Source organism: Cricetulus griseus, chromosome 7 (genome assembly GCF_003668045.3).
Source record: "Cricetulus griseus strain 17A/GY chromosome 7, alternate assembly CriGri-PICRH-1.0, whole genome shotgun sequence".
Classification (NCBI taxonomy): domain Eukaryota; kingdom Metazoa; phylum Chordata; class Mammalia; order Rodentia; family Cricetidae; genus Cricetulus; species Cricetulus griseus.
This window is the reverse complement of record NC_048600.1, coordinates 66,908,836-66,934,754: the sequence shown is the minus strand read 5'-3', so window position 1 is coordinate 66,934,754 and position 25,919 is coordinate 66,908,836. Positions and strand designations below refer to the sequence as shown.

Here is a 25,919-nt window from a genome sequence, read left to right as displayed (position 1 = left end):
AGAAGCCTCTCCAGGTCCTGCCGCCTGCCTGTGTTGTATGGAAGCCCAGTGGCTTTTTGGCTTAGGAGTTCAGTGTCCTGCCCATGCCTTTGGGATCTCTTCTGATTTGCAGGAGGGTGCAACCGAGCTTTTCTGGAGATAAGGTTATCTGGAGATAAGTGGGGACTTACTAAAAGGCTGGTCAAGCCTTTCCTTCCACTTGAATACAACAAGCCACTGGGCTGGTTGCAGGAGACACTGCAGTGAGTGGGCCAACTAGCCTTTCTTGCCCAGGTTTTTGGTCTGGTATCTAGCCCTCCTTCTACTACTGTCCAGTGAGTGGTGCGACTCAGACCTAGTTGTAACAGCTTCCCAACTGCAAAACGAGGAGACTTCCAGGTCTTAGTGAGCTGTGACTTGCCCTGTGAACGCCAAGATTTGCACTCAGATATAAAAAGGCAGCTGTATTCTCTGTTGCCTGGGGCTGTGGCCAGCACGAGGCTATCTGCTATTTGACTATGATTTTCTGCCAAGGCTATCCATGAATGAATCCCCGAAGCTGGCTGGAGGCTGGATTCTCCGTGTAAATCTGGAATCAAGGAGGTGTAGCAATTTCCATCTTGAGAAAAAGAAAGGGTGGAACTAACAGGTGGCAGGGAAGAAGCAAAGTGATGTGCTGAACTTGCACCGTAAGTCTACAGACAAAGTTTAACCACAGACAGCTCTCCAAGTGGGGGTGGGGGAGAAATGTAGATTCTTCTTCTAAGCACCAAGCCTCCGGGTCAGCCCAGCAGCCATGTTTCAGTATTCAAGGCAGGACTTTGTTTTTTGTTTGTTTTCTTAATAACTAGAGGTCATGTATAAGTCAAGGCCTGTAGACTGGCCATAGACCAGAAATAGCTATGCTTAATGTTCTGAACAACACTCCTTCATGCTTCCTCAGGAAGAAGGAGAATGAAAGGCTTTGAACCAGATGTGCTGATTACTCTGTAAGAGCCTGTACTGACCTCCACAGTGAGCCATTGTGATCACTGGGCCAAAACCCAGAATAGGACGACCAGTCACCTTGGGATAAAAGAAGGTGAGGTGTGAAGGTTGAAGTCAAATGCCTGCAGGAGGCAGCATCAGATGCCACACTTTGACACCTCTTTCAGCTTTCATCTTCCAGTGTAATTCTTGATTTACTAGCACACCCCAAGTTGGGAACTAGGTTAGATTTCTCACAGAGAGTTTCAGAATTGGCATGCATCCTTGTTTCAGAACTTGAGAGCACACTGCTTCTCATTAGCTAAATAGGGTGCTTGGGAAAGTTTGGTTTTGTTGTTTTTTAAAGGTAAATTTGAATTCCATACAATGTAGTAAGTTTGGAGAGGAAGGGGTCTGGACACAAATTTTATTACTGCCCTAGCCCTCAGCCTTCATTGTTGGTGAGTGTTTCAGCTATCCAGGTTCAGAAACACAAAATAAGTAATTAATAAATGTACTTCTCTACAAGGCCAAGAAGTTCAAACATCCCATGTTTTGTTATGTTTTGAGATAAGTTCTCACTATTGTAGCCCAGGCTAACAGTGACCTTATATATTTATATTTATTTATTTAACTTTACCAGTTTCTTTTAAAGATTTGTTTTAAATTATGTATATGTGGGGGGTATACATGTGTGTGTAGGTACCCAAGGAGGCCAGAAGAGGGCATCAGGTCCCCTGGAGCTAGACTTACACGTGGTTGTGAATCGACAGCAGGCATGGTTGCTAGGAATCAAACTCTGCTAGAGAGGTCCTGGTTCTTCAGCACTGAGCTGTCTCTGCAGCTGGTACTTTACCACTTTTCAGGCTCTTTCCTACTTCTTTTTACTAAACCCTCAAGCCTATAGTGAGAAGTTGAGCCTTTAGTTTCCAATTCCACAGGAGACCGGGACACTCCCCATTTCCTCCAGACCAATCCCAAATGTCCCCATCAGTGGCTCTGGGTAAGGTAGCCAGACTGGGAGGCCATGTGACAAGGCAGGAAAACAGAAGCAACTTTCTTCCTTGTCCTCCATAATTAACATTCTGAGGCCTGCTGCCCTCCAATGTTCCTTTTCTCCTGTGCCGGGCTTGGACTTGACAGGCCAACTATGCCACACCCTTTAATAATTCTGCTGTTTCCTCTCTCCTGTCAAAGCTAGGGGTGGGTGGAGTGGAAGAAAGACATAGCAAATGAACTCCCTTTTCCATTTGTATTTATTTTTATGTGTATGGGTGTTTTGTCTTCACGGATATCTGTGCACCATGTGTGTTCAGTGCCCATGAAGGCCTGAAGAGGGCATTTATCACCTGGAACTGGAGTTACAGGTGATTGTGAACCACCATTTGGGTAATGGGAATTGAACCCAGGTCCTCTGGAAGAGTAGTTAGTGCTCTCAGCCGCCAAGCCATCTCTCCAGCCCTGGAAATGAAATTCCAAGACTACTTCCCATCCAAAATGTCCTTATCTTTACCACAGTAGTTGTTAGGTCTCAAACCCAGGACAAACTTCCCTATATAGCCCAGCTACTGAGTTATGTGGCCTCTTGGCCTCTTGACTTCTGGTTCCTCTCTCTTCTTCCCCCAACCCACATGGCCCAGTTCATTCTGGACCATTCCAGATGCCTTTGGATGTTTTCTCACTCATACCTACAATAAACCTTCTCCACCATACCTGGAAACAGTCATGGTCTCATTTTTTTTTCCATTCACAAGTCTTTATAGAATTTGGCATCACTTTGATTTGAAAATATCCCTGATATCCAAACCTCCCAAGTCCAATGTTAACACTGAACTTGTTAAACAATGGTTCATGGAATCATGCAGAGATTTCGGTGGGGGGTGGGGTGGGGGGAGTGAGCAATAAATTCTAAATCTAAATGAAAAATTACACTCAAAATAATCATGTGAGATTATATGTGAGTGTGGTGTGTGTGTGTGTGTGTGTGTGTGTGTGTGTGTGTGTGTGTGTGTGTGTTGAGGTCCACTGTTGGGTGTCTTCCTTGTCATTTTCTACCTCAGCTTTTGAGACAGGGACTCTCACAGAGCCTGGAACTTATCATTTCCATTATTCTGGATAAAGAGCAAATCCCCAGGATCTGCCTACCACTGGCTCCTACCACTGAGGTAACAGGGTCATGTTTCCATGATTTGTTTTTTTTTCTGTGGATGCTGGGGTTGAAACTCAAGACCCCATGCTTCTGTAGGAGGCATTTGGCCCACTGAGCCATCTCTCTGGCCCCAGATAATTGTTTTAAGCTTTAGTTTATGGAGAAGAACAGCATAAAGATAAGTATGAGATTCAGCCAGGAGATAACTGTGATTGAGGGAATTTCAAGGCTAATGAAGAAGCAGTCCAGTAGAGGAGAGGTTTCAATTCAGAAGTTAGGATGAATGAGAAGATGCGATAATGGAAAGGCATGGTGGGTGTTAAAGGTGGAGGGAGATGAACAATGAAGTCCTTCTCCATGACACTGCTCCAGAGACAAAAGCCCCATTGACTTCCAGAGGCTAGATTGATGGCACAAGGAACCCAAGAAAGGCTCCAGTGACTGGAGGAAACTGGGCTTATTACTCTAAGAGTTTGGGGCACATCAGACTTTAAAATCAGAATGAGAAGATCAGGCTTCCATGCAACTTAGTATCAGCCTGCTGAGGTCAGGAGAGAGGGAGGACAGAAGAGCCTTGAAGGAAAGCAACAGACAGATGGGCCAAAAAGTAGGAATACAAACTCAAACATTTGTCACTAATATTATCTCCTCCATAAAGTATTAGCACCTACTGGTTGCCCTTTGTGCCTTCTGGGAGGCCAGAGGAGAAGGTTCTCTCATTGCAGGGGCTTAGAGCACAAAGATAAATAGCTAGGGAAAGATGCGAGAGCTTCTAGCAGCAGCCCGTTCACGGAAGGCCCAGAGCAGTGATGGGGAAAGCACGTGGTATCAGCTGGACCAGAGTGGCTTAGCCATGGACCCAGATGGAAAGGGAGAGGAAACAGAGATGTCAGCATGCGCCTAAGGATTAGACAGACTTGAGCTCTGATTGTAGCTATCACAGGAGGTAGTGGAGGCTTCTTTAAAAGTCATTCCAGCTGTAGTATAGACAAGGAAAGCACAGACAGTGCCAGGTAAGAAGACCAGATATTGAGCTGTTAAGACAAAGTCCTGTCTAGAACACCATTAACATTATTGCCATCACATCATCATATAATGTATATTAAATCATAATTGTGCATGGACTCCAGCTCTGAATCTAAACCCCAACCATAACTCTAAACCCCAAACCTAAGCCTAACCTTCAACTCTTACCTTAATCCCAACCCTAACCTAGGCCCCCAACTCTAATTGCAAACACTAAGTCTAACCCTAACCACCAACTCTAACCCTCATCTTACACTAACTGTAAATACTAACCCTGATTCTAACCATAAACCCTACCTGCACTCACCCTAACCCCCACCTTAGTCCCTAACCTCAACTCTTGCCCTAGACCCTATTCCTAACCCTAAATACTAACTTTAATGATAACAGGTATTCCTAACCAAAAATACTAACTGGCTGGAAAATGGCAGAGCTAGATCTGACCTGATCTTTGTGGTTACTGTGGCCACTCTGCATCACTTACACACTGCAGCCAACACATGTCTCAAAATTTAACTCCTACAAAGAGGTAAGGTATGTGAAGAGCCTATTTTTATTGTCCTCCCCACCAGAAACCCTCACCATGAAATAAAACACAAGCATGTAATCTTGAAGAACCCTAGTAGACTCAAAATTAGTTGTAGACTCAAAATTCTTCTCTCTAGTATTTCCTGACTGCAGTATGTCACTCCCATTCAAATGTTCACTGGCAGCACCATCGAGACGTTCGTGGTGATCGGGTGATAGGTCAAAGTGCCAAGGGCATGGGGACAGTGTAAGCCAAGGAAACCAGAAGGAAAACTTCCTGGAGAACAAAGAGAATCCCAGGAAGACATGATACCTCTTCTCTTGATACCATCACTAATCCCAAGGGTCCTGTACACTCACGGCCACCAACTTGCACTCTTGAGAACAGCTGTGCTGACCCATGGTGGATGGAAGAGGAGGGATGGGGAAGGAATCTTGAAGCTTTTAAATCGGGACTTAGGTTTCTTATGGTTTCTAGATCAGTTGAATTGGGGGTTTCTCATGGCAAGCAGTAGATAAACACATCACACGAGAAGCCAAAGCAAAAATAAAAGTCATTTCATGACTAGTGATGAGGCCTGAAGGGAGGCATTCCTACTTGGCATGTGGGAATGTGCTCTGCACAATATTTGACAAGGTCTCTGTTCGGGGCAAAGGGCACAGGGTTTGGACTTGAACCCAATGCTCAGATTGTGGCAATTCTCTGTTATAGGGACTGTAAATCAACCAGGATCCTCCAGTTCTAATTGCACTAGATAAAGACAGTGGCAACGTAGCAAGGGACTAGACAGGAAGCTTTAACACTGACAAACTCGTGCGCACACATCAGCCTTGCCTAGCCATATGTGACTTGCAAATGTCTCTCTCTACAACCCTGCTCGAAACCATTTTTAAATAATCCTGCCATTTTGGGGTAGTACCCACCCAAAAGTGGGATCTGTTGTTTTCAACAAAGTCTTTTAGGGTATTACATAAGATATTGTGTCCTGAAGTTTGCTTTAATGCAATCAGGAATAATAGCCATAAGATTAATGTCACAGTCACATTTTATTTTGTATTTTTGTTAAATTCTATGAAGAAAGTGTAACTTTCTGACAAATACACTAAGAGGTGATATCATAGCAAATTGGAAGACTGTGTAAGCAGTGACACAGCATTAATCATGAGCAAAAAATATCCTCCAAAAACTGACATAGAAAATTCTGGAACTGGGGCTGGGATACAGCTCCGTTGGTAACATGCTTGCATATCAAATACAAAGTCTCAACTTGGACCCCAGCACCACATAAGCCCGGCATACGCTCAGGAGGTAGAGTCAAGGAAATCAGAAGTTCAAGGTCATCCTCGACTACATATTAAGTTCAAGAATAGCCTGGGATGCAAGAGGCCCTGCTTCAAAATAAAATAAATTAAAAAAATTTCTAGATGTGTATGCTTAAAATACTATTGCTTTATTTTTATAATTTTTATGTTTAATTTATAAATGACAGGAAGGGAAAGATTCCAGGCCACCATTTACAAGTACTCTGCAAATGTCACATTGTAGGTGTAGATAAAACCTTTATTCTCAAATGCAAACCCAAATTGGATGAAATTGTCACCCTATTTTCTTTTTTTTAACACTGTTTTTGAAGTACCAAAGGCATCACGAGGGTCCATATGAGGATTCTTTATCAGATGAATGCAATTCACAGATTGGCAAAGGTAATTCTGTAGCGGTATTGTAGACTTGCCATTTTTCCACCCTTAATTATCTTGCATTTCATCATTGGTTCCTTATGTTTCTCGTCTTTAAACATAGTCTTTTATGGGCACAAATCAAACATCCATGACTAAGAAGAAAAACAATTTAACATCCTAAGCATCTCACACAGCACATGCTTTTTCGCTAAAAGACAACCTGAGCAAAGGATGCACGTGTATCCTCCCCTGACCTCACTTACCCACCCTATGGCCCCCGCCACACTCTTTCAGCCCTACAGTCAATTACCCCAAATGGAAGAAATTGTAAATGATTACTTGTTGATTCTTTATAAAAAGATTTTTTAACTTTAAATTACATGTACATCTGTGAATGTGGTTATATGCATGAGTGCAAGTGTCTGTGGAGACCAGAAGAGGGCATCAGATCCCTGGAGCTGAAGTTACAAGCAGTTGTGAGCCATTTGGTGTGGGTGTTGGGAACTGAACTCAGGTCCTTTGCAGCAGCTATATGTGCCGTGAACCTCTGAGCCCTCTTCAAGTCCCCACTTACACAGGGTGTGTGCGGTATGTGTTTGTGCAAATGTGCTCACTCTTGAGAGCATGTGTGGAGGTCAGAGGCATGTTAAATGTCTTCTTCAGTTGCTCTCTACCTTATTATTTTGAGACACTGACTCTGGGACTTCTTTATTTGGGCTAGCTTCCCTGGCCAGTGATCCCCAGCATCCCCCTGTCTCTATATTCCCAGCACTAGGCAGTAGACCTATGGACACAACACACTTTTGCATGGGTTGGAGATCTGAACTCAAGCCCTCCTACTTGTGCAGTAGTCACCATATCAAACTCTCCAGCCCTTCATAGTTTCAAACAATGACACAAATGGGTCCTGTTCATACCTTACTCCATTCATCTTATACCAGCATCTTTTAAGCTATGTGCAACATCTCAACCAGGATCCTCACCTTGACAAGAGCTTTTCCATCCAAAAAATTTCTCATATGGCCATATCCATTCTGATATGAGATGTCCTTCTGTATGCTGTGAATATGCATTGCTTTTATTTGTTGACGAATAAAGCTGTTTTGACCAATGGCCATGCAAAATATAGATAGGCAGGAAATCCAGAGTTATGAAAAAAAGAAGGCAGAGTCAGGGAGATGCCATGTAGCCACTGAAGGAATAACATGCCAGAGAATTACCAGTAAGCAACAGCCTTATGGCAATACACAGATTAATAGAAATGGGTTAATTTATAAGCGAGAGCTAGCCACTAATATGTCTGAGCCATTGGCCAAACAATTATAATTAATATTAAGCCTCAGAGTGTTATTTTATAAGTGGCTGTAGGAACTTATGGGAGGGACAGAAAGAATCTAACTCCATCTTGTGTCCAATGTGGGGCTCTAGAGTTTCCACATAAGACCTGAGAAAGCTTAAAAACAAAAAAGGGAGAGGGGTTCTGGAATGCAAATATGGAGCTGTGGACAGCTTCCTGGTTCTGTCTCTCATGCAGGCCACGGTGCACAGATGCTATGGCATTCGGGCTTGAGCTCAGCATGGCATATTCCTGCTGCAGGACACAGAGGTGTTTCCAGGCAGTGCAACATGCTACATGGCCAATTTAGCTTTTACTCATACTGACAAAGAAGGCTTATGGGCAGCATGCTTCACATTGCTTCCCAGAGGTGAGGTGGTGAGCACGGCTCCCACTGATCCCACAGCTGGCAGTGAATGCACCTCTGTCATGTGGGAAAGCCGAATTTCAGGAAACCATCCACCAAAGCCACTGGTCCTAGCCATGCCCCTCTTAACATTCTAAGAAACACTCTGGGTCAGAGAAGGATTACAGATACACAATAAGGTCAGATTCAGACAAAAGGACCTGTAAACAGTTCACAATGTGTTGGATAAATATACACGGACTTGAGAGAGAGAGAGGATAGAGGATAGACAAAGTCATAGATTAAAAAATAATTTAAGGATAATAAACTGAGGTCCTTAAAGGAGAGACAGGGTAATAAAAAAATCATAATGGGCCATGTAAAGATGGCAAATACACAGTCTTGGTTATGTATATTATTATGTTTTCTTTGAATTTTTTGATGGTTAATGAACTAACTACAGAGAGACATTTGATTATAGGGGCTGCTAAGATATATATATATATATATATATATATATATATATATATATATATTATTTGACTTCAAAATTTAAGTCTAAGGACATGTTACTTTGGAAAAGAGGTTCTGCTTTTGTTTCCACAGAAGATAAAAAAAAACTATGAATTCCTTTCAGTCTAATATTGTTTGATCAAACAAGACCCCCTGAAATAGCTTCAAGACTACTGGCTGAGATTATGCAACCTCACAGTCTAATACAGCCAAGATTTAACCATGTTTCTAAATTTTCTCAGGACCCCCATAAGATCACCAGCACCCGCAATCATCAGGAAGTAGTCTGTTTATTGTTTATAAATGTTTGTTTTCATTTAAAGGGAGTTGATTATAAATGGGGTCACAGTCAATCTCTTTCTAAAAGGGGGGATATGATATAGAAATGAATACATTGGTATGGATTTTAGTTTACTGACATGATTTTAAGGTTAATTTTGTTATACTGTAAGTATATTTAAGATATTATGTTTATGCAGCAAATTTAAATATAATATATAATTAAGAAATGCAGATTAATAGTCATCTATAATAGTGAAACGTAAAGTCATGTTAGTTAGGTTTTCTAGATATACAGAGATATATTTCAAATGGATAAGTAATCTTCAATTACTTCAAAGACCTACAGAATATGCATTTAAAGTGTTTTAAGAATTAGGTTTTTCATGACAATGAGAAATGTCTGCTCCTGGTAGCACCAATCTACTTCAATGAATATGATATGCATCAAAGAAACTCCATATGGAGTTTGTTTTCTTTATGGCAAAAGCTAGGCAGTCGGACAAGAAACTACTCTTGCCTGGACTGCTTGACCGTATGCTGAATAAATTGGACATGAAGGACCACAGAAAAATAACTGCTAAACGAGACTGGACAGTCTTTCAGGGTCCCTGCTTCATGGAAGAATCTGCCAGATATTCTACAGGACACAGAAGAAAGCAACTGATGAACTTTGCCAGTACAAGGCAGAACAGATCTTCAAATTTCGTGCTTTACTGAAAAGTCTGCCAGGTATTCTAGGCCTGTAGGCTGAAGATGGATGCCCCAACATTACAGAGGAGCTTTGGGTGACTGTCCAGGCAACCAGATGTCTCTGTCATTTCTAGAATTTTGGAAGTTTCTTGAAATGCACTTCCTGTTTACTTAGGAAATATATATTCTTCTGGGGTCTTTGATGGAGTTGAAGACTAGATACTTATAGTTTTCCTTAGTTATGATAAAAGACATAAAACTTTAAACTCACAAAGATAGGACAAATGATAAGAGTATTTTCTTTAAATTTGCCAAATGCAAATAGACTGAATATTGTAACTGTAATTCTTGCTTGATAACTATTTTGTTATATGTAATTTTACTATGTTGGAGTTGAAAACTTCCTTTTTAATTAGAAAAGAGGAGATGATATGAGATATCCTTCTGTATGCTGCAAATATTTGTTGCTTTTATTGTTGATGAATAAAGCTGTTTTGGCCAATGGCCAAGCAGACTATAGCTAGGTGGGAAATCCAAACAAAGATGCAGAGAGAAGGAAGGTGGAAGTCAGGGAGACACCATGTAGCCGCCGAAGGGGTAACATGCCAGAACATTACTGGTAAGCCACAGCCTCTTGGCAATACACAGATTTACAGAGATGGATTAATTTAAAAAAGAGAGCAAGCTATTGGCCAAACAATTCTATTTAATATTAAGCCTCAGAGTGTTTTTTCATAAGTAGCTGTGGGAACTTATGGGCAGGGCAGAAAGTACAACACCCCGTTTCTTTTGTCCTTTCCCATCCCCAATCTCTATAAATGAGCAATCTTCTTATGTTTATTGTCTTCTCTTTTGAGACTATTATAAAAAAAATAATTGCAATACACATCTTTGGAAGTTGGCTTTACTCTACCCTGTGGAAGTGCCAGGACTCAGCTATGGTGTCCCATGGGTCAACAGTCGGTTGCTTTGTATTGCAGGGTAGCATCCATTCCCTGATGTGGATGCACCACACTTATTTAACCACCTGAGTTGTTTCTACTTTGGGGCTATTATGAATAAAGTTGCTATAAACACTTTTATGTGAATATAAATGTTCATTTCTCTGGGACAAATGCCCACAAATGCAACTGCTGGTTAGGACAATAATTTCATGTTCAATTTTTAATGACAATTTTAAATAAAAGTGTTTCCAAAAAAGAGAGAGAGAAATCGGCCAAACTGTTTTCCAGAATGGCTGCACCATTTTGCATTAGCACCAGCCAAGCATTAATGTTTCCATGTCTGCAGCTTCACCCACATTTTATATTTGTGTTTCATTGGTCCTGATAGGTGAATGTTCATAAAAGATGTGTCTCAAAGCTTAGTTTTCCCACTAATACTCAACTACTGCTCAAGTGTGTGTGTGTGTGTGTGTGTGTGTGTGTGTGTGTGTGTGTGTGACAAACCCCAAATAGGAGCCCCATCGAGGGCCCTACCCTGCCTGGGGAGTGGAGGGTGGATGGGGTGGGGAATAGGTGGTGGAAGGGGGGAGGGGAGGGGAGAGGGGAGGGAGAGAGAGAAGGGATTGACATGTGAAGCAAGCTTGTTCCTAATTTGAACTAATAAAAAAAAAGAAATCTTAAAAAAAAAAAAAAACAAATAATGGGGCCAACTGACCATGAACTGAAACTATGGGCTAAAATAAACTTTTTTTCCTTTGAAGATATTTTTGTCACAGCAACAGAAAGCTATCACACTGGTCTTCTAGGGTACTATTCTGGTCAGGGACTAGGGCACCTTACTGCAGCCTAGTGAGTGTGCAAGTGTGGCTCTCCCTACTTGGCCTTTGTTGGGGTGCATAGTGGTGGGGTCTATGAGTAGCCCATCAGATTTCCTCAAAGCCAGGTAAACAGATATGATGGAGAAGTTCATGAGGTGAGCTTAGAAAGGGGCAGAATTTTCCAAGCAGAGGAGACAGTCTGTCCTTCCACGGAGGGAGACTATATCACCTGCTGTTAGAGCCTACCTGCCTAAAGCCAACCAGGATCTAAGGAGGTGTGGGATAGGGCAGAATTCCTGAGAGACAAAGGAGAAAAGTTATCCTCGGACTGTCTGGAATCCCACTGTGACAGAGAAGGGCAGTGGGCAGGGAAGACTTCCTGCCAGGCACTCAAAGCACATACATTCCTTCCCTCTAGAATATTCTCTCTGGTGACCCAGGTTTAGCAGACACTACAACAGGGGCAGAGTGCTAGCAAGCTTTCACTTACCATCTGGTGGAATGATGTGTTAGTGTGTGTATCCATGTGTAAGCATGTGTCTGTATGAGTGTGGGTGTACATGTGTAGGTAGGCCACAGGACAATTTTGGTTATTGTTCACTTTGTTTTTTGAAACAGGGCCTCTCACTGACTTAGAACTTGCCTAGCAGGCTAAACTAGGCTAGTTACCCTGCAAGCCCCAGCGATGCACCTGTCTCATCTCCCCAGCTAATTATTATACCAACACACCTGGCTTTTTATGTAGGTTCTGGGAAAATTGAACCCAGGTCTTCATTCTTAAAAGGCAAGCACTTCAACTCAGCTATTATCCCACCTCCAGAGTGACCTTTCCCATAGACTCCAAGGTTACCACTTCTCAAGACAGGTACATTCCCTAAACTTAAGTCTCCTGGCCCAGGCTCTCAGTGAGCTAGGAAAAGGAGCCAGAATGCACTTCCTAGAACAGGAAGAAAGGTTACTCTAGTTCTGATTAACATTGAAGTGTAGGCCTCATTTACAGCCAGTACAGGTATTCTAAGAATTACAAACATGCCAACCAACCAGGTGCATGACAGATGAGCCAAAGATTAGGCTGGCGACCAGATGCAAGTTGCCCACATCATTTTGTAGAGGGATGGAGGGGGGTACTCTTGTGTGATGGTGTGCGTGTTGAGGTCAGAGGACAGCCTCAGGTGCCAGTTCTCAATGTCCAAATTGTTTGACAGAGGGTCTCTTGTTCCTCACTGCTGCAGAGTCAGGCCAGCTGACCAGCAAGCTTCTGGGGCTGGGGGGGGTCTTCCATCTTCATCCATCTTTTTGTAGGAGTGTGGGGACTACAGACACATACTGCTGCACCCAGATTTACGTGGGCTCTATGGATCTGAACTCTGGTCCCCACGCTTGCATGCAAGTGCTTTGACCCACTGAGCCATGTTTTCAGACATGTAATTGGTTAAGGTTTTTTACCCTGATGATGCATTAAATTCTCCACCATGGTAGAGCTGCCCCTACACCCATGCCAGTTTGCAACATAGCATGCTCTTATTAGTCCTGGTCACAGATCTACCTGGAAGGATGTGATTCATGAGCAGCTCATAAAACCTGGGGGAAGGGGCCATCCCTAGCTCCCCAGGAGAATGAGATTGCCATGCACAGCCAGCCACATTAATCACATCTCCATCCTACTTCTTCACTGTCACACCTTGATGGGCCACCCACAGCCTTTGGGGTGTGACATGGTTCCTAGGACAGCAAAATCAGCCACTCTTGGGGACACCTTGTATCTAATTTCAAAGCAAGGTCAGAGTTGATCTGTAATCATCCCAGGGCACTCCTGGCTCCGAGACCTGCTGCCAAGTCGAGAAAAGAGAGCCAGAGTGTTCACAAGAGGAGAAGCACTAACCAGGAGCCGCTGGCCTGATTCATTTCACAGCTGTGGTCTTTTTTGATTTCTTCGTAATTTTCTACACTACTGCTCCCAATTTGATACTGTCTGGGCCTGGGATGACAATACGAATGGGATAACAGATGATGAACTCAAAATACTGAACACAATCATACTCGGCCTGCATGTTCCTCCAATCAATATGTCACTTGGAAGGAGGAACCATTGGCCGCTGGGCAGGGTTGGGAATGCAAAATGTCACAGAATTCCACGTACATTTCTTATGTACTTAGGAGCTGTCACTGTAGCTGCCTCACTGCTCTGGAGGGGAAACCAGGCTTGTTGTTTCATAATTGGTTGTCTTAGACAAATGAATCACAGGTCCACAAAGAGTCCTGGAAGAGCTTTCATGCAGTGTCTCTTGTTCTACTTGGCAGGGATGCTGTGTACCATTGCAGGTTATATACTGTGCATAGTTCCCATTGTTGCCTTGTTGCTACAGTACCTGCAAGAGTGATGGAGTCATTACAACAACATGCATCAGCCATGTTGCTGATTAACCCAGGCTGAGTATTCTTAAGGGCTTGAGGAATGTCACAAAATAGGTCACAAAGATCCAACCACATAGCATTCACATCAATAGCCTGAAAAAATCTATGTATGGACTTTGTGAATTACTAATACAAATACAGTTAGCTTTCTGTTGGCAGGCTCAGTACTCTATTCAATAAAAGCATCATGGTGTGTGTGTGTGTGTGTGTGTGTGTGTGTGTGTGTGTGTGTGTGTGTGTGTGTGTGATATTTGAAATCATTAAAACACTGTAAACCTTACAGCATTTTTATTTTTTGTGAATGTTCATTGGGGAGGATGTTGAGGTGGAAGTTGTAGAAGAACTTTTAGGAGTCTGTTCTCTGCTTTCATCACAGGTTCCAAGGATCTAACTCAGGTTGCCAGGCTTACATGGCAAGTGCTTTTATCCACTGAGCTAGTTTTCCAACTCCTGACAAATTCTTTAGACGAGACATTTCTATACAGATAGGCACACACTAGCAAGTAAGAAGACAACTTACTGAAATGTAAGATTTTAGGGTCTGCTGAGATGGCTGGGGTGCAGGGGAGACATTTGTCACCAAGCCTGATGACCTGAGTTCAATCCCCAGGGCCCACGTGGTGGAAAGAAAAAATTGACTCCCACAAGCATCCTATGACACAAACATATACATACACACATAAACGTAAGATACATTAAACCCAAAGGAGTGAGTCAATCTTAGAGAAGCCCAACAGTGTCTAAAAAGGTCCTTCCTCATTTACACCACTATATGGGGCTAGTGGTACCACAAGGTAGGTGGGGTCAGCAAAGATGGACTTGCAGCAAAGCCAAGTGCAGTGCCCAGATCTTCTCAGGGACAGCACTGGCTATTGCACTGGTGTTTTCCCATGAGGATGGTTCTGCCAGGTGAGCTTGACCATTGTTTGCCAAATAGAACACCAAACCTTCTTCTTCAGCCATATGCTGCTCCTGTGAGCTGCCAGTCTTCGCCATTGAACTCCTTTTCTTTTTAAAAATTACTTAACTTGAATACTGAGTGAAGGGTTTTTTTTTCTTAGTTTTTAATTGTGTGTGCACATATATGCCCGTGGGTGTCAGGGTGGGGCGTATGCACACGAGCACAGTTGCCTGAGGAGGCCAGAAGAAGACCGTGGAGCCTTTGGAGTTGGAGTTACAGATAGTTGTGAGCTGCCAGGAAGCTAACTCTGGTCCTCTGTAGGAGTAGTTTGCATCTTAAACACTGAGCCCCCTCTCCAGCTACTCTTTTTCTTTTTAATGAACTGTATCAGCCTGAACAACAACAAAATCCATGACACACGATCCTTGGTTTCATCAGTGGAATTTGTAAGTAATCCAAAACTCTGAACATGAAGATCCTCTTACCACAATTCCAACGTGCAGTTTAGGTTTTCAGAACTCAAAAGAAGAGTGCATGCTCAAGTTCCCCAGGCTCACTGCATGGTGGTCCTCAGCCCAGATGAAGGACCATGGCCATCTCCACACAGCAGGACCTATGTGGTGATTATGTACACACATTTTATTACAGTGTGCCTCATTGTCTTATGAAATGGAAAATAAAAGCAGAAATTAAAATGGAGATGTTTTCAAGAAGACAGAGTCTTGCATGCTTAATGGGATTGAAATGAAGAAGTTGCTGGGGCACTGTGCAGTATGAGTCTTTACCTTGTGTTTGCTACCTGTGGGACACAAGCAGCTGAGATTGGTGTTCAGCTGCAAAGACTAAGAACAAACGTAAGACTGAGAATGAGATAGATGCCAGGGTAATTCAGAATTCTGGAACCGCAATCATCTTTGAAGATGTATATCTGCTATCCACTTTTGCATATTTAACTTTTGGACATCTTTTCAGACATGTATTATGTGTGGACACAGGAGATTGCCCACCGATTCCAAAGTAGAATAAGAAGGATGAAGGAGTGTGTAAGCTTGAATCCAGCCTGCAAGCATATATATGTGATGTAGTCATTGAAAGGAAGTTCTAGATGCATCCCCTGAAAACTAAAAAGTTATCAACTCAGTGGGCTGAGATGGCACAGGAATTTCTCTTGTTATTTCACGCAGCCTGAATTGCTTAAAGTTTTGCAATGAGCAAGATTTACATACTGTTATAATCACTGAAAAATCTTAAAGGCATATATCCATTATGACAGGTAGGATATCCTTGGTTCTTCAGAGCTTTTCAAAACATAGGGGCCATTGAGTGGGGAGTAGCTCAGGAGACCTTCATACTTTCCTGGCCCATAGTTCAGGTAGCTCTATGGACTAGAGTTTGCCATGCCTCCTCTCTGGACTGTTTGCCTCAATATTAGTGGGCTGTTAGTGGACTTACCAGTTACTTTCCTCAATACTGTGATCAAATACCTGACAAGCTGCAACTCAAGGGAGGAAGGGTTTACTCTCTCACACAGTTTGAATGGATAAAGTCTATGATGACAAGGAGGCATGGCAGTAAGAGCCAGAGTAGCTGTCACACTGTTAATGCTTCCAGGAAGTAAAGACCAGACAGGAAGTGGGGACAGACTTCTAAATCCCAAAGCTCCAAAGCCATCTTCAGTGATATATTTCCTCTGGTAAGTATCCAACTCCTAAAGGTCCCACAACCTTCCAAAATAGCACCACCATAGGGGCCAAGTGTTTAAAACATGAGCTGATGGGAGCTGTTTCATGCCCAAACACCAGAATGGGCAGCACATATTCTCATGGTGGTTTTCTGCAGTTCCTCCTAGTGAACAAAGAGCTCTGCCTACAACCCAAACAAAAGCAGATTGTCCACTCTAGAAAGAGGCTCTTCCTATGGAACATTCTAGATATGCAGAAATTGCCTGGCAATATCACATGATGTGACCAAGTCTTAACATCCTGCTTCATCACGTGAAATTCTGCCTAAAGGAAGCATCATCCACCAAGCTCACAAGGAACAGAGAAAAAACTAGAATGAACAGCACTGTCCCCAAGATCACAAGGACACAAGTGAGGGCTATGCAGTGACATAGGAAGAAGACACAAGAGTAGAGTGAAATTGACCTTATTTCAGTGTTTTTCAGAGAAAAAATTCAACCTTTCAAACATTTCCTCATTCTTTCAGTGAACAAAGAAAGACCCTCTCGATGGCAGAGAAACAATGTCCGGTACTGGAAGTCTACTCAGTGCTATTGAAGTCATGGCTACTGGAGGAGAACCTACAACCTCTAATTTATTAAACCAGCATAGTCCCTAACAGCAATCTATAAACATTTGCCTTATATCCACAGAGAAGTGTAGTCCTCACCCATCATCAAGGAAACTTCTCTTTGCAACAGACAAAGACCACCACAGAAAATCACAACCAATCAAAACACAGAGTTGTGGAGCCCAGTCCTCTGGGTACATCTACAAAACAGTCCTCCACCTGAGGCTCAGGGAACATTGCAGAAGAAGGAACAGAAAGACTGTAAAAGCCAGTGGATGGGAATTTGCTGTAAGATTGTGTCTCTTGATAGTATCAGTAGCTACACCTATAAAATCTCACCAATATGACTAGCCAAACATTTGCTGAGCAAGGATGATACCAAGGGGCATGCCAAAGTAGACAGAGAAAATCTCCTGAGGTCTCAAATCCTACACAAAGAACTGCCGGCAACTGGGGAAGGCTGGGAACAGGAGACATGGTCCTTCCCAGGGAAGATCTCAGCAATTGGTTGTCCAGTGCCAATGGTCAGCCCCAAAAACATACATACAAGTACATTATACAAACTGAACAGGTTATACTTAGAAATATATGCATATATATGCATATATGCATTCAATAACAATTTTTTCAAATTTACCTTTTAACTGATTCTTTGTGGATTTCACATCATGCATCTCATATCCTCATATCCATCCTCATATCCATCTCATCCCACTCATATCCTCATCCCTGCCTATCTGTCCTCCACCCTTGCAACCTCCTCCCTGCCCCAGGATAAAACAAGATAAATTTAAAAGAATAAAAGAAAAAGAATGAAAGAAAGGAAGGAAGGAAGGAAGGAAGGAAAGAGGATAGATCTTGCTGTGGATGCTGCAGTGTGACACAGTGAGTCACTCAGTCCTTTAGTTCGTGTATTATTACACTGCAAGTGTTCATTGCAATGAGTTGTTGGTCTGGTTTGAGTTCTCTGGGTTTTGCTGCATCATCAATACTGGACCCTCACTCGGACTCCTCTTGGATATCCTGTTATTATCCTGTGTCATGGAGATCCTGTAACTTTGGGTCCACAGGATCAGCTCCTTCACGTGCTCCAGCACACCACAGATGGGGTGAATTATGGGATGGGTCAACTCATAGCTCTGGTTCTGGGTCTGGGTGGTTGCCTGGTTGGTCAACCTGCCAGCTCTCCTTCATCCTCAAAACCAGAGAGAGTTTCTCCAGCACCTCCTTGGCTGGCTCACCCTATGTAGCAAGCAGCAAGGGGTGGGAACAATTCTCCTGCTCTCATATCCTCAGGGTCTGCTCACCCACACCTACATCACCAGGGCCAGCTCTACTGTATATGCAGTAACAATTAATGAAAAGAAGAAGCCATGAATGGAAGTAGAGCAAGGAGGAGTATATAAGAGGGTTTGGAGAGAAGAAAGGAATGAGAAAAAGGTTTTAATTATAATCTCAAAAATGAAATAAAAAAGAGCTCCTAAATTCCAGCAGCTGTCAAAACGTAATGACGGTGGGAAAGAGTTAAAAGGACCCCTTCTCGCTGGACCACAGGCGTGTGTGCCTTGCTATGAGAAAAGAAGTTTTCATTGCACTTGCATGCCTGGACAACCAAGGAGATGTACAATCTGTGCTTTCATTTGGAGCAGTCCTTCTGGTCACCGGAGTTCAAGTCTGCAGCTGTGCTGAGAAAGACCATTCTGATTCTCCGCTCTTCCTTTGTTCCACTTGTAAGTAAAGAGTGAAAGTTTTCTTTCTTCTCCTTAACCCCATAGCACAGGGAGGGACTGAACCGTGAAACCAGCTGTGGAATTAAAGTTCTTGCTGAGATACCTCTCCCTGGTCCTTGTTAATATCTTGGTGGCCTTTGGCCCCTTGCTGTCTATAAGGTTTTCCTCCCTCCACTGTGAGCTTAGCCTCTACATTCTCCAGAACCCTGTAAGGGAGACTCTGGGAACAGGGCCCCCCAGAGCGCTAACAGCAGTGCAGCTGCTGGGCTAAGAGGGGCAGAGAAGCCATGCTGCCAGCCCTGCCTGCCTACATGGAGGGTATTAACGTGGAGGGAGGTGGAGGGACTAGCCGAGGGCTCTCATTTAATGTTTGCTCACTTGAGTCCAGTGACAGCCCCTGCTGCCCCTCTGATTCATCAAAGACACTGGCTAGCAACCCATTCTATTCTGACAGTTATCTCCTATCTGCCTTGCCCCAGGCCCTACCTTATCCTCTTCTGGCTCTGAGCCACGGAGACTGACCTCTGTGGACTCCCATCAGTATTTGTAAGCTCCTCAACAAGGATGCACCAGTTAAGTAATTCAGAGACCGAGCAAGTGGAGGTTTTTCCTCCCCTGCCCTGGCCTGCTTTGACTTGGTCTTTCTCAACTCTCACTCCTGCCAGGTGGCCCACATCTGTCACTTCAGTTCTCATCAGATTCTGTTGACTGACTTCTCCCTGCCTCATCAACCTTAATAGAACAACAACTTCCCACTGGACTTAAAACCCCCAAGATGAGTATGGTTCGTGACCATTCTGACTTCTCTTCCGCTGGTGCTGTCTTCTTGGTAAAAAACCCTTCCATTGACACAGTAGGTGAGTCCTGCTTCTTCACTGTCTCAACTGACATACCTGCTATTATTTTCTTTTGGGAAGACTATTTTGTAGCTAACTATTCCCAGGGAGAGATGGACAGACATCTATCCCATCTAGATAGGACACTGACAATGGATCAAAGGAGCCAGTCCATGGATGAACCAAGAATTTGCTGGTGCTGCTTTCAGGAACATGAGCAGAAGGCAGCTGAGCATGCTCAGATAGAGACCAATGCAGAGGAGCATCTTATCAGGTGGGGTGATGAGGAAACTGGGGGAAGCCTCTCCGAGGAAGGGACCTCTTAGCTTGGACCAAAGAGGAGAGGGAACCTGCCATAGGACGCTCCGGGCATGGGTGTCCAGACAAAGGCATGAACAAGTCAAAGGCTATGGATGGGAGCAGTACAGCATGCTTGAGCAGCACAAAGTTGGAACGAAGTCAGGACACATGGGTACAACCTGTGCAAAGGTCTCCAGCTTCTGTTCTTTGGTGAGAAGGTTCCTGATGGCTCAGAATAATAAACTACTATGAACCAATTTAAGGGTTTCCACCAGTCATCTTCTTACTGGTGGGGACATCTTAGGGAAAGGGGAGGATCTGGAGAGAGCAGAGGAACAAGTTAGTAAGCATCATAGTCTTCCAGACAAGATGGATAAGGAGGTAGACTAGAGGCATCACTTAGAGATTCAGCTGTCAACAACTGATGGGTATGGAACATGAGACATGAGTCCAGCATGACACCAAGATGCAGCACTAGTGTCACTGGGTGTGTAGACTACTGTTCACTGTGATGAGATGGGTAGGGGCAAGAGAGACAACAGGAATGCGTCATGTCTAGAGGTGCCCCCACCCCCTTTATACTGCCACAATTTTCCAACATAGAGAAAACTATGCCACTTCTATTTGGAAGGCCTAAGGACAAATGTCTTGACTTTTGAAAAGAGGCTCCTGGGACCACTGGTCCTTGGATTTATTTGATCCTTTGGGTGCCACGCACAACACAGTGCAACACAACACAACACAGAAAGAGCCAACAGGAGTAAAGTCTTCCAAGAGATAAATTTGTCCTGAGCCACAGACTACACAAAGAGGGTCCACTGCACATTGGGTTAGATCTCATGTTGCCTGAGATCTAAGGTAATGGCCTCTAAATGGCTTGGTCATCTATATACCGTGTTCTTGACATTGCTGAAGATATATTGAGAAATACAAAAAGGTGATATCCCAATACCTGACCACCTGTCAAACACTCCACATCATCTCACTGAACCAAGCATCTGAACTGACGACATCTCTTCTGTATAAGATGGGAGAGTGCTGGCATAACGGCTCAGAGCTTGTGAGCAGAAACTGATCTTGCAGAGGACCTGAGCTCAGTTCCAAACACCCACATCAGGTGGCTCACAGTCCCTGGAACTCCAGCTCTATGAGATCCAGCACCCTTTCTAAACCTCATGGTCACCTGCACTCACTTGCACATACCCACACACAGACACACATATGTACATAATTTAAAATCATAAAGCAGCAAATCTAAAATAGAAGAGGAACCCTAAAAATGGTTAGGATGCCCACACAATGTACTATGGGCACCCTGGAGCCTGGCACAGCCCAGGATAACTGTGAATTCCCAACACAAAGTCATAAACTAATAAAAACATTTTGCATGTTTTTGTGATTTATTTTGGGTAAGTTGGTTGTATGAGTCTTAAATGTGAGTGTTGTAAACGACAACATCATGTCACAATGTCCAAAGGATGGACATGCCTGGCACTCAACAGACTACATTCCTTCCCCCAAGCAGAGTTCAGAAAGCCTGTGATGATGGAGAGCACACAAAGTCACATGACTCCAAACTGTCATGTGCCAAGCTGACAGGTAATGTTTCTGAGGAAAGTTTCAGAAGAATCGCCGCCCTGTCCCACAGGCTGTTTCCCTGTTCCTGTCTAGGATGCAAGGAAGAGTCAAAAAGGACAAGGGCACACAGAGCCTTGAGCTATAAACTAAAGGCTGATGCATCTTCTTACTGGAAAGTCAGAGCTCCAATCACTCCAGACTCTCTCTGCCTTCGCAGCAAGGTTTACATGCTCTTTTAGTTTAATCCAAATGTTCAGGCAGTTCATAGCACATAGCTCTGGATAACCTGCAGCTCCAACTCACAAAGAGATGAGCAGCAATAACTAGCAAGGGAAGAGAAATAATTACAGAATCAGCACGTGGCATCAGGTGGCAGCTGACAGCACAAGGAAGAGGGATGTGATAAGCAGAAAGAAGAATGGGAAAAGTTCAAGGCCAGACTGTCCAGGCAAGCATTGTCATTCAGTACAATAGCTCAAGGGCCTGGCATCGAATTGCTGTGTGGCTTAATAAATGATTTCCAGCACTGGATGAGGAGGGATTCCTCACCAACATTTGCAAGGCAAAATGTTCCTGGGCTACCCCAGACCTGGCCCTTAGCAGAAGGAGCCATGTTATCAGCTCAGAAGAGCAGGCATTCATCAACTCTCTAAGATGCATCTGGCACATTTGTGAGCCCGAGTAGAAGAAGGCAGCACAGCAGACTCAGAGGACAGTCACCAGCCGTGGCTTTCCTGGACGGTGACGCTGCAGGTCAACAAGTGTGACATGGGATTTAGTGCAGACTTGCAAAAAGAAGAGAGAAAAGGGAAAGGAATAGAGGAGAGAAGGGGGGAGAAGAAAGAAGAGGTGAGGGGGAGGGGGAAAGGGATGGAGGGGAAGAGAAAGGAGAAGAGGAGGGAAAGGACAGAAGAGGGGAGGAGAGGAGAGGAGGGGAGGGGGGGAAGGAAGATGAAGGAAGGGAGAGAGGGAAGGAGAGAGGACAGAGAAAAAGAGGGAGAGAGGCAGGAAGGAAAGGAGGGAGGGAGGGAGAGAGGATGAGAGGATGGAGAAAGAGAGAGAGAGGTAGGGGAGAGGCAGGGAGGGAGGCTTTATTTCATAGAAAACCTAGGTTCACAGAAAAACTAAACTCACAGTCTGTAATTTCCCATATGTCCTCCACATACATAACCTCCCCTGCCATCAATCAGAGAGGTACAACTGGTGCAATTAATGAACCTTTAGACTAAGAAACACTATCCTTACGTTATTTAAAACTCACAGCTGACATTAGGGTTTTCTCTTGGTTCTTTGGGGAACAAACATATAATGACATACATCTACTACTATAGTACCAGACAGTTATTTCTCTGCCCCGCCCCATCTTCTAGGCCCTGTCTCTTCATCACTTCTTTGCCCTTAACCTCAGCAACCTCTGTTCTCCCTGCTGTCTCCCTTCCTTTGTTGGAATGCCACAGTGCACAGCCTTCTCAGATTGAATCTTCTGACAAGGTAGCAAGCGTTCAACTTTCTCCCCTACCTTTTTAGGACTTGATAGTACTTTGATTTTCAGTCCTGAATAATATCCCATTTTCTAGATGTATCACAGTTTGTCTATCCATTCCTGTAAAAAAGGACATTTTGGTTGTTTGGTTGTTTCTAAGTTTCACCAACTATGAATAAAGCTTCCATAAATATCCATGTGTAGACCTAAGTTTTTATCTCCTTTGAATATATATAAAGGAGTACAGTTGCTGGATCATGTGGTAAGAATGTGTTTAGTTTAAAAATGAAATATGTATACTTTTATGAGAAACCACCAATCTCCTTTCCAAAGTGGTTGTGCCATTTTACATTCCTGTTGGCAAGGAGTGAGAGTTCTGGGTGCTCTGCACCCTTGTCTGTGTTTGGCGGTGTGGGTGTGCTGGGATCTGGTCATTCTATGAAATGTGCAGGAGTGTGTCATTGTTTTGTGTTTCTCAGATGACATAATATGCAGAACAGCTTCACTTTCATATTTTCCAGATGTTTAGCTCTTTGGTGAGATGTCTACTAAAGACACTGATCTGTCTGTATCCTAACTGATGGATTTTAAGCATTCTTGTGCTGAGATAATAATTCTTTATCCATGGACTTATTGTCTCCCGGTGTGTGACTTATCTCATTCTCACACCAGCAGTGTTTTACAGAGAGAATATTTTCACGTGGGTGAACTTTGTTTATCAGTGGTTTCCTTCATGGATCATGTCTTTGGCATGATAAGTAAATGTCAGCCCAAACCTAAGATCATCTAAATATGTGGATTTCCTCCTGTTTCATACTCTGGGAATTCTACTTGTATGATGATGTGCTTGTTACTCATTTTCCCATCACTGTGACAAAATACCTGTGGATGTCAACTTAAAGTAGAAAGGATTTGTTCTGGTTTCACAACTGAGGGCTAGTTTGCTAGCTTCATTGTTTTAGGCCTCAGACAAGTAGCAGAGGAGGCTGCCACCTCAGGGTACCCAGCAAGCAGAGCATAAAGAGGAAGGGACCAGTGACAAGAGATACTCACCACAGTGACACAGGCCTTCAGGAGTGAAGGAGCCTCTCTCAGAGCAGATGGACTTCACACAGAACTAAGGTGTCAATCAACAGTTACCAAAAGTCAACCTGGAACTAAGGTGTCAATCAACAGTTAACCAAAAGTCAACCTGGGTTCGTGGTTCTGAAGTCTTTATCTTATGTGGAGAGAGATGAAGATGTGGAAAAAGGAGAAGAGAGCAAAGTTAAAAAGTAAGAAATTAAGGAAAGGTGAGAGAAATTCTCCCCTTTAGAGAGGGCACAAGAGAGGGAAAAACAGATTGGCATGAGCTGTTTGTCTGACTTAATGGCGTCACATGCCCATCTGACCCAAACCAAGGGTGGATCGCCCTCTGCCTCCTCAGTTAGGAGGGCAGGCCGTTGTTGAAGCACCCACATTGTGTTGCTAGCTGCTGACCTTGGCTCACCTGCAGCTGCTAGCCCTGCCTGGCTTTGCACATCCCAACCTTGTAGATGTTTCCTGTCTGTCACACTGGCTGGTATTTTACTGGTTCTTACTTAAACTGTACTCTCTTTGTTCTCCAGTTACCTGGTCAGCTTGTGGTTTTTACCGTGGACAACTTTCCTCCATTACAGCCTAAGGAGAGTTAATTCCTGCCTCAAAGGCACAGCCTTTCCTCGACTGGGATTTATTTCCTAACCACACACTCAGCTATGACATCACCGATGAATTACCCCCCTGGCCAAGCTAACCATCTCACAACACCATCGCCCTTCTGAACCCCACATCTGATCATTCTGGAACAGGAGAGATTAAAAGCCTTCAGAACATCATCTTGAATCTGGGGCACTTCATCTCCAAACACATGGTCTGTGATTCATTTTCAGCTGGGTTTTTTTTGTGTGTGTGTGAGAGAGAGAGAGAGAGATAAAGATTCCACTCACTGAGAAAGCAGAGTGCAATATTAATTCTTTGTATGTAGATACTTGACTGTTCTAGCATGGTTTATTGATAAAACTACCTTAATATACATAATAATTAATAGCATATAATCCACTGCATTACATGTGTTTCCTTGCCAAAGCAACTAACTGTATTAAATGCGTCTCTAGCATCTGCGGTGGATTGTGCTCCTTTAAGAAGTTTGTGTGTTCTTTCACAAAATGTTCCATGACTATAGCTTTACAGAAAGTCTAAAAGTCAAGTCGTCCTCCAATCTTTTTTTCTTTCAAGCTTGTACTGACTATTATGGATCTACTGGCTGGATTTGTGTGTCAATTTGACACAAGCTGGAGTCACGAGAGAGGAAGGAGTCTCAGTTGAGGAAATGCCTCCATGAGATCCAGCTGTAATGCATTTTCTCAATTAGAGATTAATTCTAGGGGGCGGGGAGGGCCCTGCCCATGGTGGGTGGTGCCATCCCTGGACTGCCTGTGGCCATGTCAGAGGAGCAGTAGATGGCAACTGACATTGGAGGTGTCACCCCACCAGGAGGTAAATCCCTGATGGATGAATCTTGGATAAGCAAGGCCCTGAGACCACACACTCCAGGATGTCTTTTGCTTCTGCTGTGCCTTTACATGTTTGCCATTGGCATCTTTCTCTGGTCGCTAGCATGGTGTGAATATGTGTAGGGAGATCCCCACTGAATGTAATGTAGTGTGTTTATCCCATGGAAACATTCCATTCTACTGGGAATTTTTACCTGTGGATTATTATGACGATTTCTTCCTAGGCTGTACTGTCTAACTGAAACAATGATTTTAAATAATAATAATAATATTAATAATAATAATGATGATGATGATGATGATGTTAGTTCAAATAGAGTTTTGATGATTAAAATAAAACAATGACATGTCACACAGATAAAACAGACGAGTTTCTATTGAGGAGCCATACAGACTGTGGCTTAGGTTAGTGATTAAGGAAAACAATTGAGTCCCAGTAGTCCACCTATCTTAAATTCTTTTTTTTTGTATCTTAAATTCTTTTAATCTTAATGTTGGGAGATGTGCTCACAGGTTTCAGAGTGTATCACAGCTGAAACAAAGATTTGAAAATAACTTAAAGTTAGACTAAGATGTTTTTGTTAAATAGCTTT

At 43.4% G+C, this 25,919-nt stretch overlaps 1 protein-coding gene across 2 annotated transcripts in view; it reads right to left on the bottom strand.

Annotated features, from left to right (window-relative positions):
• Positions 1-25,919, bottom strand: part of Fstl4 (follistatin like 4) — a 684,516-nt gene that overhangs the window by 415,909 nt on the left and 242,688 nt on the right. The gene's annotated exons all lie outside the window — the stretch shown is intronic.